The sequence below is a fragment of the Pelobates fuscus genome, chromosome 1 (assembly GCF_036172605.1).
Source record: "Pelobates fuscus isolate aPelFus1 chromosome 1, aPelFus1.pri, whole genome shotgun sequence".
Taxonomy (NCBI): domain Eukaryota; kingdom Metazoa; phylum Chordata; class Amphibia; order Anura; family Pelobatidae; genus Pelobates; species Pelobates fuscus.
The window spans coordinates 169,494,337-169,508,190 of NC_086317.1; the positions used below are offsets into that span (position 1 = coordinate 169,494,337).

The 13,854-nt window shown below is 44.1% G+C and overlaps 1 protein-coding gene and 1 pseudogene across 1 annotated transcript in view; both read left to right on the forward strand.

Moving 5' to 3' along the window:
- The window catches only part of LRRN2 (leucine rich repeat neuronal 2), a 68,688-nt gene that overhangs the window by 15,939 nt on the left and 38,895 nt on the right, over positions 1 to 13,854 (forward strand). The window lies entirely within an intron of this gene.
- Positions 164 to 993, forward strand: LOC134590192 (large ribosomal subunit protein uL30-like; annotated as a pseudogene).

A 13,854-nucleotide genomic window follows, 5' to 3' on the forward strand; every position in this document is an offset into this window, starting at 1 on the left:
ATCATACAAATAAATCATGGGGAGAGGCATGAAAAAACAGGCATTATGATCTATTGGATGTGGAGAGGAGAAATATGGGGCTCAATAGGCTCCAAAGGAAGTATAAGAAAAGGTCTACCAAAAAAATCCCAACTATAATACAATAAAAAACTTAAGACTCGCTCTTTTCCGGTGGTGAACATGGCGGGGACAGAAGGAAAGAAGTTGCCCTCCGTTCCAGAAAGCCTTGTAAAAAGGCGGAAGCTTTTTGCTTCTCAGAAAGCCAAAAGGATCAAGAAGATAATTTCTGAGAAAAAGGTCCGCAAAGAAAAAAGAAAGATCATATACAAGAGAGCTGAAGGATACTACAAGGAATACAGACAAATGGTCAGACGTGAAATCCGTCTGTCAAGAATGGCCCGCAAAGCTGGAAACTACTATGTACCTGCTGAACCTAAATTGGCTTTTGTGGTCAGAATTCGAGATATTAACGGTGTTAGCCCAAAGGTTCGTAAGGTGTTGCAACTTCTCCGTCTTCGGCAGATCTTTAATGGCACATTTGTGAAACTGAACAAGGCATCCATTAACATGCTCAGGCTGGTGGGGCCATACATTGCTTGGGGATATCCCAATCTGAAGTCTGTGAGATCACTAATCTACAAGCGCGGATACCTGAAGGTCCGCAAGCAGCGTATCCCTCTGACAGACAACTCTCTCTCATTGAGAGACATTTGGGCAAGACTGGCATCATTTGTGTCGAAGATCTCATTCATGAAATTTACACCGTTGACAAAAACTTCAAGAAGGCAAACAACTTCCTTTGGCCATTCAAACTTTCTTCACCCAAAGGTGGAATGAAGAATAAAACTACACACTTTGTGGAAGGTGGTGATGCTGGTAAATGGGAAGATCAGATCAACAGACTTATTAGGAGAATGAACTAAAGGTTTTTCCAAGACACCTTCTTCCCTGCAGTCTGTTAATAAATCAAATTCTAAAACTAAAAAAAAAAAATTAAGACTCATATTTATATATCAACAGTGAGAATGGCCAAATCAACTATCATTTATTTAGAGATAAATGGTGTATACGAAAATCCTTTGTTAAGTCCTAGTGTCAGGGTTTTAAGTTTGAATATCGAGAAACTTTCCCTTTGTAGGAGTTTCTTATCTAAATCACCACCTCTCGGACCGAGGGTTACTTTTTCAATAGCAGAAAATCTAATCCCTTCTGATGATCCCCCATGATGTAGCTTGAGGTGGTTAGAGATAGGGGTATCTATCAGTCTCCTTGGATTAATCGGATTCACATGTTCCTGGATTCGGAATTTAAAGTTACGTATGCCCACGTATAGTTTGTTACATGAGCAAGTGAGTAGATATACTAAACCCTTGGTTTGGCAATTCAAAATTGTTTAGTTATAAATTCTTGATTATTGCCTGAGTCCATAAAGATTTTGGACTGTCGCCGGATAAACTTACAGGCTTTACATCTACCGCATTGATAAGTACCAACTACGGGTGATTTAAGCCAAGAGGACCTTGTGATGGTGGTGCTTAAATGGCTCGGGACCAAAATATCCTTGATGTTTCTGCCTCTTCTAGCCGTGACTGAGACATGCGGAGTTATGACTAGATGTATATGGGGGTCTTGATGTAACAGAGGCCAGACTCTCCTCATGATTTTCATAATGGCATACCAGCCGGCGTCAAAATTCCCTATACATCAGCTACCCTGTCCTGATTTGGGAACTAATTTTCCTGTTTACTCAGTTAAGGCAGAGAGTCTGACCATTAACCCTTATCCTTGATAGCATCTGGGATGACTTGGTGTGTTTTTTATGTAGTCCACTTACTGGGGATAAAATAGAGGCTCTATCTCCAGAGCCAACACAATAAAGCTCATTTTATTCCATGATTTCCTCTATTAGTTTAATGGTTACATCCAGTGGTTACATTTTGTTGATGTACTACATTTATTTTAGCTTTTTGCTTCATCCTATTATTGTTGCATTTATTTTACTTGGGACTATACATATTTCCAGGAAATGTTCTTGTTGTACCAGATTTTACTATTTACATGATTTTATTAAGGATACGGTGGCAACTATTATTCTTTCTCTCATTCTTTATCGACTCAGCAGCAAGAAAGGCGAGTGTAATATTATTAGAAAAAACAGAAACAAATACTGTACCCTTGGTAAGGGTTAACCATCATAACTGTAACGGAGCTTCCTGTACCACGGTTGGATACCTCCGCTGACGTATGCCCCTAGTGCTCACCGAGGAATCCGAGCACTTCTCCAGACACCATAAGCACTACAGACCCCACAACTGCCACAGCTTGGTTGGGGTCTCGCTGTCTCCTACCCACCCTGGACCTACGATAAGGTTTCAGGTTCCAGTGGGTGAACCTCTCTTCCTCCAGAGAGTCAAGCAGGAATAGCTCTTACAAGAGCTCAGAGAATCCAAGAGAGTATAGTGATTATAGCAATCCCTTGTAGTGATATAGCAGTTTCCCCCAATAAGAGACAAGACTCTAGATTGAGGGTGAAGTAAGTCTGTTTAATGGAAGCCACAGCTGGCCTTTTATGCAGGTTTCCCAACAAGGGTGACGCCCAGATGGACATTGTTGGGCACAGGGACACAAAGTGTACAAACCAATGAAAACAATGTGACAATGAATGACACTCCCCCATACAGTACACAATCCCTCCCCTCTGCCTGTGATAGCAGATAATGCATTAACGTAATTATCCCCAGGCAGAAAAAACACAAATCTTTACAAAGTCCAATAAGTACCGTATATACTCGAGTATAAGCCGACCCGAATATAAGCCGAGGCCCCTAATTTTACCCCAAAAAACTGGGAAAACGTATTGACTCGAGTATAAGACTAGGGTGGGAAATGCAGCAGCTACTGGTAAATTTCTAAATAAAATTAGATCCTAAAAAAAATATATATATTGAATATTTATTTACAGTGTGTGTATAATGAATGCAGTGTGTGTATGAATGCAGTGTGTGTATATGAATGCAGTGTGTGTATGAATGCAGCGTGTGTGTATGAGTGCAGCGTGTGTATGAGTACAGTGTGTGTATGAGTGCAGTGTGTGTGTATGAGTGCAGTGTGTATATGAGTGCAGTGTGTGTATATGAGTGCAGTGTGTGTGCGTGAATGCAGTGTGTGTGTATGAGTGCAGTGTGTGTATAAGTGCAGAGTGTGTGTATGAGTGCAGTGTGTGTATGAGTGCAGTGTGTGTGTGTATGCGTGCAGTGTGTGTGTATGAGTGCAGTGTGTGTATGAGTGCAGTGTGTGTATGAGTGCAGTGTGTGTGTGTATATGAGTGCAGTGTGTGTGTATGAGTGCAGTGTGTGTGTGTATGAGTGCAGTGTGTGTGTGTGTGTGTGTGTGTGTATGAGTGCAGTGTGTGTATATGAGTGCAGTGTGTGTGTGTATGAGTGCAGTGTGTGTGTGTATGAATGCAGTGTGTGTATGAGTGCAGTGTGTGTGTGTGTGTGTGTGTGTGTTGCAGAGCCTTGGTGGGGGGTGGGCAATTTTATTATTTTTAAAATTATTTTAATATTTTTTTTCATTATTATTTCTTATTATTTTTTATTTAATTATTATTATATATATTTTTTCGCCCCCCCTCCCTGCTTGATACATGGCAGGGAGGGGGGCTCTCCTTCCCTGGTGGTCCAGTGGCATTGGCAGTTCAGTGGGGGGGGGGGGCTGTGGGGGCTGGCAGAGCTGTAACTTACCTCTCCTGCAGCTCCTGTCAGCTCCCTTCTCCTCCGCGAGATTTACACTGGGAGCTGACCCAGGTGCTGAACGGACGGCGCGGAGGAGGGAGCTGACAGGAGCTGCAGGAGAGGTAAGTTACAGCTCTGCCAGCCCCCACAGCCCCCAGTCTGTATTATGGCAATGCAAATTGCCATAATACAGACTATTGACTCGAGTATAAGCCGAGTTGGGGTTTTTCAGCACAAAAAATGTGCTGAAAAACTCGGCTTATACTCGAGTATATACGGTACCTCAGAATACAACATATCAGGGGTTGAGGTATTTCCTGGAAGTCATAGTTTTGACACACCGTGTACATGGTCCCATGCCCAAAACAGTTCCAGAGAATTAGGGCTAACGGTCGGTCTCTCTGTCTGGAGTACAAAAGTACATACTTTACATGAACAGAGCCTTTTTAAGTGCATTGGGCAAGGTATATTGCAGGGTGCATAGTTCTGAGGCAAAAGGCTGGCCAGCAGGCCCCTCCAAATGTCGATGACGAGGTTACTTTTTTCACATATCTTCCCTCCCAAGGGGAGACTAATCAGGTATCTGACCTCCTGACGGTCGGTACTTGAGTTAGTCGAGCAACCCACCTACAACCAAGTACTTGACCTGTAGCTCTCGGGTGTCCAGCTTTGTCCTGTCTGTCCCATGATGCAGAGTGAGCGTCCGCCACCCCAGATCTCCTTTGTTCTTCCCTGGCATAAAGTTGTAAGTACTTGGTGGGCAGAGGCCAACTGCGCTCTACCCTGGTGCCAGCGCTTCTGCTGGTGGGACTGGTACATAGTCCTGCCCTGTAACAAGTCAGCTCTTCTGCTGGGCTGGTCTGTAGGTATTCAGGCCCTGGACAAAGGGAAAGCGGCAGGCAGAGGCCAACTGTCCCCCTCCCAATGTGTCTCTAGCAGCCACTGGGGAGAGAGATCGGTTGTCTCCTTTCCCTGTAAAGTAAGCTGCCGCTGGGGAGTCGGACCGACTGTCTCGCCTCCCGGTAACAATGCCTGGTGCTGGGTAGTGAGACCGACTATCTCCACTCCCACGGCTGCTTGCGGCTGCTGGAATGAGGGACCGACAATCTCCTCTCTCTGTGACGCTGATGGTGCTGGGTAGTGAGACCGACTATCTCCACTCCCAGGGATGCTTGCTGCTGTGGGGATGAGGGACCGACAATCTCCTCTCCCGGTAACACTGTCTGCCGCTGGGGAGAGAGACCGGTTGTCTCTTCTCCCTGTGAGATGCACTGCCGCTGGGGAGAGAGACCGGTTGTCTCCTCTCCCTGTATGATGCACTGCCGCTGGGGAGAGAGACCGGTTGTCTCCTCTCCCTGTAGCATGCACTGCCGCTGGGGAGAGAGACCGGTTGTCTACTCTCCTTGTGAGATGCACTGCCGCTGGGGAGAGAGACTGGTTGTCTCCTCTCCCGGTAACGCTGCCTCGTGCTGGGTAGTGAGCGACTATTTTCACTCCCAGGGCTGCTTGCTACTGCTGAGGGGAGGGACCAACGATCGCCCCTCCCTGTAATATACTTGGCCGCTGGGGAGTGAGACCGACTGTCTCCACTCCCTGTGTTGTGCACTGCCGCTGGGGAGTGAGACCAACCGTCTCCACTCCCGGTAACTCCGGCTGTAGTTGGGGATATGGGCATATATATACAGTGTGTGTGTGTGTGTATCTATATCTATATCTATAATTTTTATTTCTTTTAAAGGCAACAAAACTTTATGTCCTCCCCCCCCCCCTCCCTCCTTACATTTTTACGGGAGGTGCGGTGGCACTGGTGGTCTGATGGTATTCAGTAACTCTAGCCTACATCTCCTCCGGCTGCAGGCAGAATTCAGTCTTCTCCTGTTGCCATGGTAATCCGAATTGCCCAGCTCGCAGAGGAACATTCACACTCCCAGCTCATCCACTCCCCTCACTCTGCTCCACAGCAGCGAAGTGTCTTTGGGCTGGTGAGGGAGATCTTTAACCTCCTGTCAAATGCCCACAGGCATGCCTACCACAGGTCGTGTATTGGAGAGCACTGTCATAGATCATAAACTCCCATATGACCCTAAGCCACTCCTCTTTCTTGATGATGCTGACACAATATTATGAAAAAACTGTTGTAACAAAAAAATCAACAATGAACTCAAAAACAACAAAACTCAGACGATGACAAGAGGATATACAAAACAATAAACCCAATAAAACTTGTCCACCTTAACAGGAGGATAATCGGTCCACGTAGAGCCGAATCGAAGCTTCAAACTCAAAAAAGAAACCGAGAGTAATATGTTCATGGTTATGACAACCAAATTCAGAAGATTATAATCATAACAGCATGAAATATGCTTGTATATTGTTTTGTGTTTTCTAGTATCACTGCCCTTGGCTAAGCCTTGACTACTATTTTCACTGGAGTATGATGTGTTAAAGGTAATGTCTAAATTCCAAAATGTGAATTTGAACAATGCAGGAAGATTTATGCATTTAATAATTTTTAAATTTTCCTTTCCTAAATGCCTCAAATACCATTTGTTGTAGCTGCAAATCTTCATTGTTTGCACTGGGCAATACAAAAAGAGAAAAAAGGGATAATGGAAAACCTTATTTTGCAATGTTCATAACTCTGTTTAAGGTGACCTCACGTCCAGAGTGAGCGGTACAGCTCACTAAATACTTGAGACTCAAACAAATAAAGTATGAATGTAAGTCATTGGTTGAGAGCGGTCAGCGGACTCTTCCAGCCAATGAATGGTGATGTCTATGGCTATCAGCTTGTGCAGCTCTGTAGAAGCACATCACCACCAGGGAACGTCTGAGTCCGGCAGGCACTCCGGTAAGGAGGCTAACCATTGTTAAACAGTTTGCTGCATTACTGGGAAACTGGGCCAGGGTACTTGTGACATAATAACTACTACTAAAGTAGGTTGTAGCGGTTATGATGATTGGAGTAACCCTTTTTATATCACTATTTAATGCCTTTTTTCTTAAATAAGACATTTTAAGAGATGGACACCAAGAAGGAGACACCGTGGAGTTCGCTGTGTAAGATCCTAAATTCTAGACTGCTAATGGACTATCAGAGTATGTATTCTCTTTGCAAAATCATCATTAAAGGAACACACAAGGCACCTTTAGGGGATAAAACATTCACAAACAGTTTAAACCCAAAGTCCAGTATCCAGGTATCAACTGCTCTTCCCCCCCCTCCTTTGCGCCCCCTCTCCGTCCGGCACTGTATGGGTTAAAAAACCTTACTGTACTCACCTGATGCATTTGGCCGGCGATCTGCCTCCTCCTCTGACACCCATGTGCGTCAAGCGGATTAGGTCCTCCCTTTTTCTGATACAGTATGTCCTCATGCACAATGTGAGGACGTCCAGTGACAGGCGGCCAAAAGTCGCCTAGCAAGTAGGAAGTGCCTCTAGTGGATGTCTGATTGACAGTTACTAGAGGCAATATTAGTCCTGCAATGTAATTATTGCAATTTCTCAATTTCAATAATTTACATTGCAGTACTAAGGGGGACTTGAGGACTTTACCCAGACCACTTCAATGAGCTGAAGTGGTCTGGGCGCCTATATAGTGTTCCTTTAAACTGTTCATGAAAAGTTTAACCTCTAAAGGTAAGCCGGCACCAGGGACATCCTGGCATAACAACTTAATTCCAATGAAGTTGTTATAGTGTCCAGAGTGTTACTTTAAGCCAACAATTACGGTACAATTACGGCCTGTGGTGTATCTATTCCGTAAGGAGAAATATCGCTGGACGAGGATAAAGCTGTAGGGAGTACATGACCTCGGCAGTGGATTGAGGGTGAGTATTTTGTGGGGGTGGAGGGGAGAGACCATTCCAATAAGGCCTACTACAACCAAAAACAGTTATTTAATAAAACACTATTTTTGGATTAACCTTTTCGTATAAGTGAGTCTTGTCACAATATAAAAGTCTGATAAAAAATAATTTGATGTTATATTTAAAGGAACACTATAGACACCAGAACAACTACAGCTTATTAAATTTGTTCTCTTGAGTAGAATCATTCCCTTCAGGCTTTTTGCTGTAAACACTGTCTTTTCAAAGAAAATGCAGCGTTTACATTACAGCCTAGTGATCACTTCACTGACCACCCCTTAGATGGCTGTTAGAGATCCTTCCTGGGCCATGGCTGCCTAAAATGCATCCAAACATTCAGTGTCTCTACCCTTTGCATGCAGACACTGAACATTCCTCATAGAGATGCATTGATTCAATTCATCTCTATGATGAGATGCTGATTGGCCAGGGCTGTGTTTGAATTGTGCTGGCTCTGCCCCGATCTGCCTCTTTGTCAGTCTCAGCCAATCATATGGGGAAGCATTGTGATTGGATCAGGCCACCACTTCTGCTGATGTCAGCAGGCAGTGGGCAGGTCAAAAGGAAACCGGGACAAAGCCTGCAGCTTCAAGCTTGAATACAAGTAAGATTTTACTATTTTTAGGGAGGCATGAGGGAAACAGGGGGGATAGATGGTGGTTTAAACCCTATAGGGTCAGGAATACATGTTTGTGTTCCTGACCCTGTAGTGCTCCTTTAAGTGATAGTTAGTGTGAGTGTTGGTACTATAATATTTTATATGCATTAATATGTGTAATAATATAGCTATGTCAATTATATAAAACGTATAACTAAAGTAATCTATGCTAGGAGATACCTGTCCAAGCTAGAATTACCAAAAACACATAATAACAGAATGGAACAGGGTTCTAATCATGTAAACATTCTTTGTACATTTTTTTTCCAAATAACTTTCTGGGTTATCAGATCGGGCATCTGTGTGATGGGTGAGGTCCTCATTGTTTTGTGCAATCCTTCGGTTACTGCAGCGGGTGCAGGCAGTCTGTTTTTAATAAAAGTCAACCATTAGGGAGAACAAATAGAAAAACTGCTCAGGACCACATGACGTCAGAAAGAAATGGGATAAATGATAAAATCTTTTTGCTCACAGATATCAAAGGAATTGAAACAGAAGAAACAGAAGGCTACAAAGCTTGTAGCTATGTTTAATTAGTGTGCACAAACCTGAAAGGTGTTAGCTGTCATTAGTAACTAGAATGGAAATTAGTAGAAGACACAGGGCAGGGGAAATGAGGTGTCATTGAAGATGGGGTAGATAACAAGTCGGTAACTAGCCAGGCACAATATGGAGATGCAATAGAGACCACATCAGGATGGAAGGTAAGACACAGAAATTCGATTAGTTAAAGGGGGATCGTCCAACTGAACCATTATAATTAATATTAGTAGTAGTATTGTGTTTAGAGGGTGTTATCTAATAATTTATAAATGGCAATGTACAATGGTCATAGTTAGTAAAGATATGCCACCCAACCACTGATCCTGCCTTCTTTCTGTCCCTCTTAGTTGCGATTATCCCTCAGAGAAGAATTAAGGTTCAGGGCCTTAGGCAGTTTACCAATTTGCCCCCTACCCCTTCATTCTTCACATATGGTTGGTAACTGGGCCAAGGTTCTGGGTCCCTGGCTAACTCCTGGGGCCTAAGCGGCCACCTATGGTTGAGTTTTGGCTAATCCTGCTCTGGTATCTCTGCTTGATGACACTTTCCCATGCAGGACAATACTCCAATATGATGCTGAAATACTGACTTCACTATCTTCCTATATTCACCAGCAAGCATATTCTGGGAAAAGTAAAATATTTTATTAATTCCTTATGGTGTCTTTTACTCGGATTATTTGATAAAAACCCCATCCAACCAGCACCTAGGTGTTAAAATGAGTATTTGTTTTTATGCTAGCTTCCTTTGTCCATTACCTATATAGGTTCACTCAGCATGGCTGTATTATTGTATTACATTCAGCATACTCATATTCATCATCACTGTCAAAATCTGTTTTCCTGCTTATAATCATCACTGTCAAGCTATGTTCATTATAATTAGCCTATCTATATGCATGACAGCCATATTTACACTGCCTGTGGTCATCTCCTTCACAATCACCCTATGTTCATCTGTCACAATTTATCTATCTGTATTCATGACATTAACAATCAGCCTATGTTTATGTGCATATCCTTAATAACTACACATTATTTGTTAAATTATTCATGAGTTTATTTACTAAACCAGGAGTTGTAGAAAATTGACAAACGAACTGCAAAATTATCCACCTATGCCCCCACCCATGGTCTCCCTCTGTTCTCCTCCCAGAGCAGCCACAGTGCATGCGCTGCGGTTGCTATGGAAACTACCTAGCCAGCGCTTCTAGTGCTGGCTAGGAAGTGTAGGAACGGAGTGATGTGACGTCACTCTATTCCAACACCAGCGTGCTGGCAATGAAGACAGCGTGCCGACGTAACTGACTAGACTTTCCCTGCTTGGAAATGCATCCCAAGCAGGGCAAAGAAGAACAGGGGCAGCAGGGAGACGGAGCAGATGATTGCCAGGGGGTAGGTGGAACAGCGGAAATGTGAGTAAATCTTTAATATTTTGCATTAAATACACAATGTATCTTTGTGGTATATGTATACGGGAGCGATTGCAGGTAAGTAAAATTATTTATAATAGGTTCACTTTAATCTGCCTGATTATTGCCACAGTCTCTTTTTAAATCTGTCAAGCCACATGCTCTGTGGTCTATTTTGGATTTGTGCTGCCCTAGGCACAACTAAATTCAGGCACTCCCTAATCTAAATTTGCCCCACCAATTCGTGTCAAGGTCACTTTTTTGACTGACAGACACACACCCTCATTGATACGTGCTCTGACACACACTCACTGACAGATACACAGATACACAGTGGCACACACAAACACTCACTGGCACACACTGTTCAACAAACACACACTTTCACTGACAAACACACACTGGCACACCCACTCACTGACACACACACTCTCAGATACATACACACTGACAGACACACACATCCTCACTGATATGACACACACACTCATTTACTCACTCACTCACAGACACACACTGACAGCTACACACATTCACTCGCTATCATACACACACATTTACTGACAGACACAAGCACACTCACAGACACACACACACAAACACATTTTCTCATACACTCACCAATTATTAATATATATATATATATATATATATATATATATATATATTTTTTTTTTTTTAAATCCACCAAGCCTCCCTACCTTTGGGAGAGCTGGAGAGGGTCATGTCCCTGACTGCTGCTGGGCAGGCTCCTTGCTGGCTGGGCTGGCTCTCCTGGTTGGACTGGCTCTGCTGGTCGCTGCTGGCTGTGCAGGCTCTTAATGGAGGCGGTGAGAGAAAAGAGCTCTTCTTGCTCAGCTCCCTCGCGCAACGCTTGGTGATGCCGGGGCTCCCATCATCACAGAAGGGCATGCGAGGGAGCAAGAAGAGCTGAGGACAGCGGTCCCTCGCCGCCCAGCAGAATATTAGCAGTTTAACTCCACAGGAGGCCCCATGATGACCAGCCAGCCAGCTTTTGCCCCCCCCCCAGGACACAAGGCAAACAAGGCATTTGCCTGGGTGCTTGGGATGGTGTTTTTTGCCTCCCCCCTGAAAGTGCTTCCCTAGGCAAATGCCTTTTTTGCCTTGTGGTAAATACAACCCTGCACATGGTTGTGCCATGTGAAACCCGATTTTGCCTTCCCAGTCATTCAGCAAACTCTGTCTCCCGCTGTCTGGAGGACTGAGAGAAAACATAGTGAAAGTGCATGATTAACTGTACTCATGCAGCAGTTTTAATGATTTTCAGTGCATTAAGCCCATTATCAAGACCTCTTGTTTATGGCTTGGTTTATCCATTGTTCAACATGTTCTCTAATATCTCATAGTTTCTTTTAATACTTATCTTTTTCATTTCTTTCTGTCAATTACTGTATCCTGTTCTTTGCATTTATTAATTGAATATTCATCATTCTCTTCCTTTTTTCATTCTCTGTCTAACATTTGCTTTCAATATATATATTGATTTCACAATGTATTTCACCCTTAATCCTCTCTTGTTCCCTGTATGAGCTTGTCAAACATTTTCCTCCACATTTCAGTCTTCTATTTTCCAATTCACGGATTTTGGCTGTGATGTTCCCTTCCCCTTGTTCCTGGGTTATAAGTGCTGATGCTGACACTGCAGGGGTTATAAATTACCTCTTTGGTTCAGTCTAAGAAAGGAGGTGACTGCATGCAGATCTCTCTCTCTCTCTCTCCGTTCTCAGACAGTATTAATTCAAGGATCTGGCGTCAGGACACAGGGGTGAAGCCTGATTCTGTCATTTCCTCTTTAAATCCTTTATTGCCCCATACTGGATATTGCATTTGTTCCAGATACTCTGTTATGTAATAATGACCATCACGGTGGTTCACAAGCTACATCAAGTATGTATTGCATACATATATACATAATAGAGAAATATGACAAGTTTGAGACAGTTCAAAGACACCTCTGATCGTGCATTGTGCTTTAAGGTCTGGATGTTACAAGGGGTGAATGGCACCTTGTCATTTAAATGTTTATTTTCTGCAGTTTCATTTCTTCAGTCCCCGTGATCACTATGTATCAAAGTGTGTAATGCACTGGGCAGTGTTAGAGCATGGCTAGGCCTGAAAACAAAAAAAACAGCATATTTTGTCATGTAAAGGGTTTATCTAGCAGAAAATATTACAACACTAAAATAGAAAATGTTGTATATTTTCTAAAATAGAAAATGTTGTAGATTTTTAAACAGGACTTTGTAGAACTGCAAACCTGTGTCTTGCACCTGTAGCACATACGGGGGATCCATCTCTGTTGTTTTTGTAAAACATGGAGTTGTTATAGTAATGACCAGTGTGTGTTTGTGTGGTAAGTGGTATTCTTGTATGCTCTATGTGCTGTCCAAAGACCAGGCTGTTTACTAAAAAATTAACTACCTCAAATGTAAATGCTAAAACTTCAAATGAGAGAGATACACCATATCTTAAACAGAAACACTAAAATCAAACAGTAAAACAGAGCTTGCTAATGCCAAACACCACTGGGAGCTGGCAAAGTTTAAATATGGTAGTGCAATTGACTCTAACCCCAGAATTTGATTTGGCCCCTTGACTTGTTCAACTCCAACCATTTAACCCCATGAACTCAACACGTAGTTCAGTTAGACCTCATAACCTGTCTAACACCATATTTGGGAAACAACACCGACTTGAAAGAGATCAATGGAGGTGTCCAGTTAGTGCAGAGTAAGCATGCAAGCATTTATGTAACCAGAGAATAAGCCAATTTTCTAAAAAATACCACAAACTTGAGTGGCACACTCGGAGCCATGCGGCCCGCTGACCACAGAGCGGGAGAGACGGCCGACCTCCCAGCCCCAAGAGGCACAGATGCACATCATGTAGAGCAGGTACCCTGCAACCTCCCGTCCCCCCCCCCCCACCCGGACCGGTGGGGATAATCCCGGTCCAGCCCTGGGGGACTACTCTGACCCACACCACACCAGGAACAGAGGGACTATAACTAAGAGCACCTCTGCCGACCCATGGCGGACGCCACGAGGAACCCAGACACTACAGCAATATGGGCGGACATAGAGGTCAGACTGGACAGAGCCTTCACAACATTCTGGAGCAAACTGGAAGAGAGGCTGCAGCTCCAGGCTCAACAGCATCCAAACAAGCACTCACCTTCACCAGCGCCACCAAACAAGCGACTAAACAGACGACGGACACCTGCAATCCTGGCACGGATGAAGAGCCCAAAATGGCCGTGAGGCGGGAAATACCCAGCACACCGGCTGAGAGCAGCTCGCAAAGCACAGCCACTCAAACCCAAGCCACGAACGAGTGGAACACCCGCAGTAACTGATGGAACACAAGCACAATAGCCCACAGCCTTGCCAGCCTCCCACCACTCTTCTGGGCCGAGGGCCCGCCTGGACCGTTCCAAGCAGAGACGCACCCATGAATCGGGCTGGAGGATCCAGAGTCAGACGGCAACACAGAGCGACAAGCTGGAAGCTTTCCAACGGCCGACATACCATCCAGGTACTTCATCGCTGGGACTCACGAAACTGGGCAGGCTGACCGGCTGCGCCGAGTGGGACTCTAACATGCCCCTGAAAGGCAT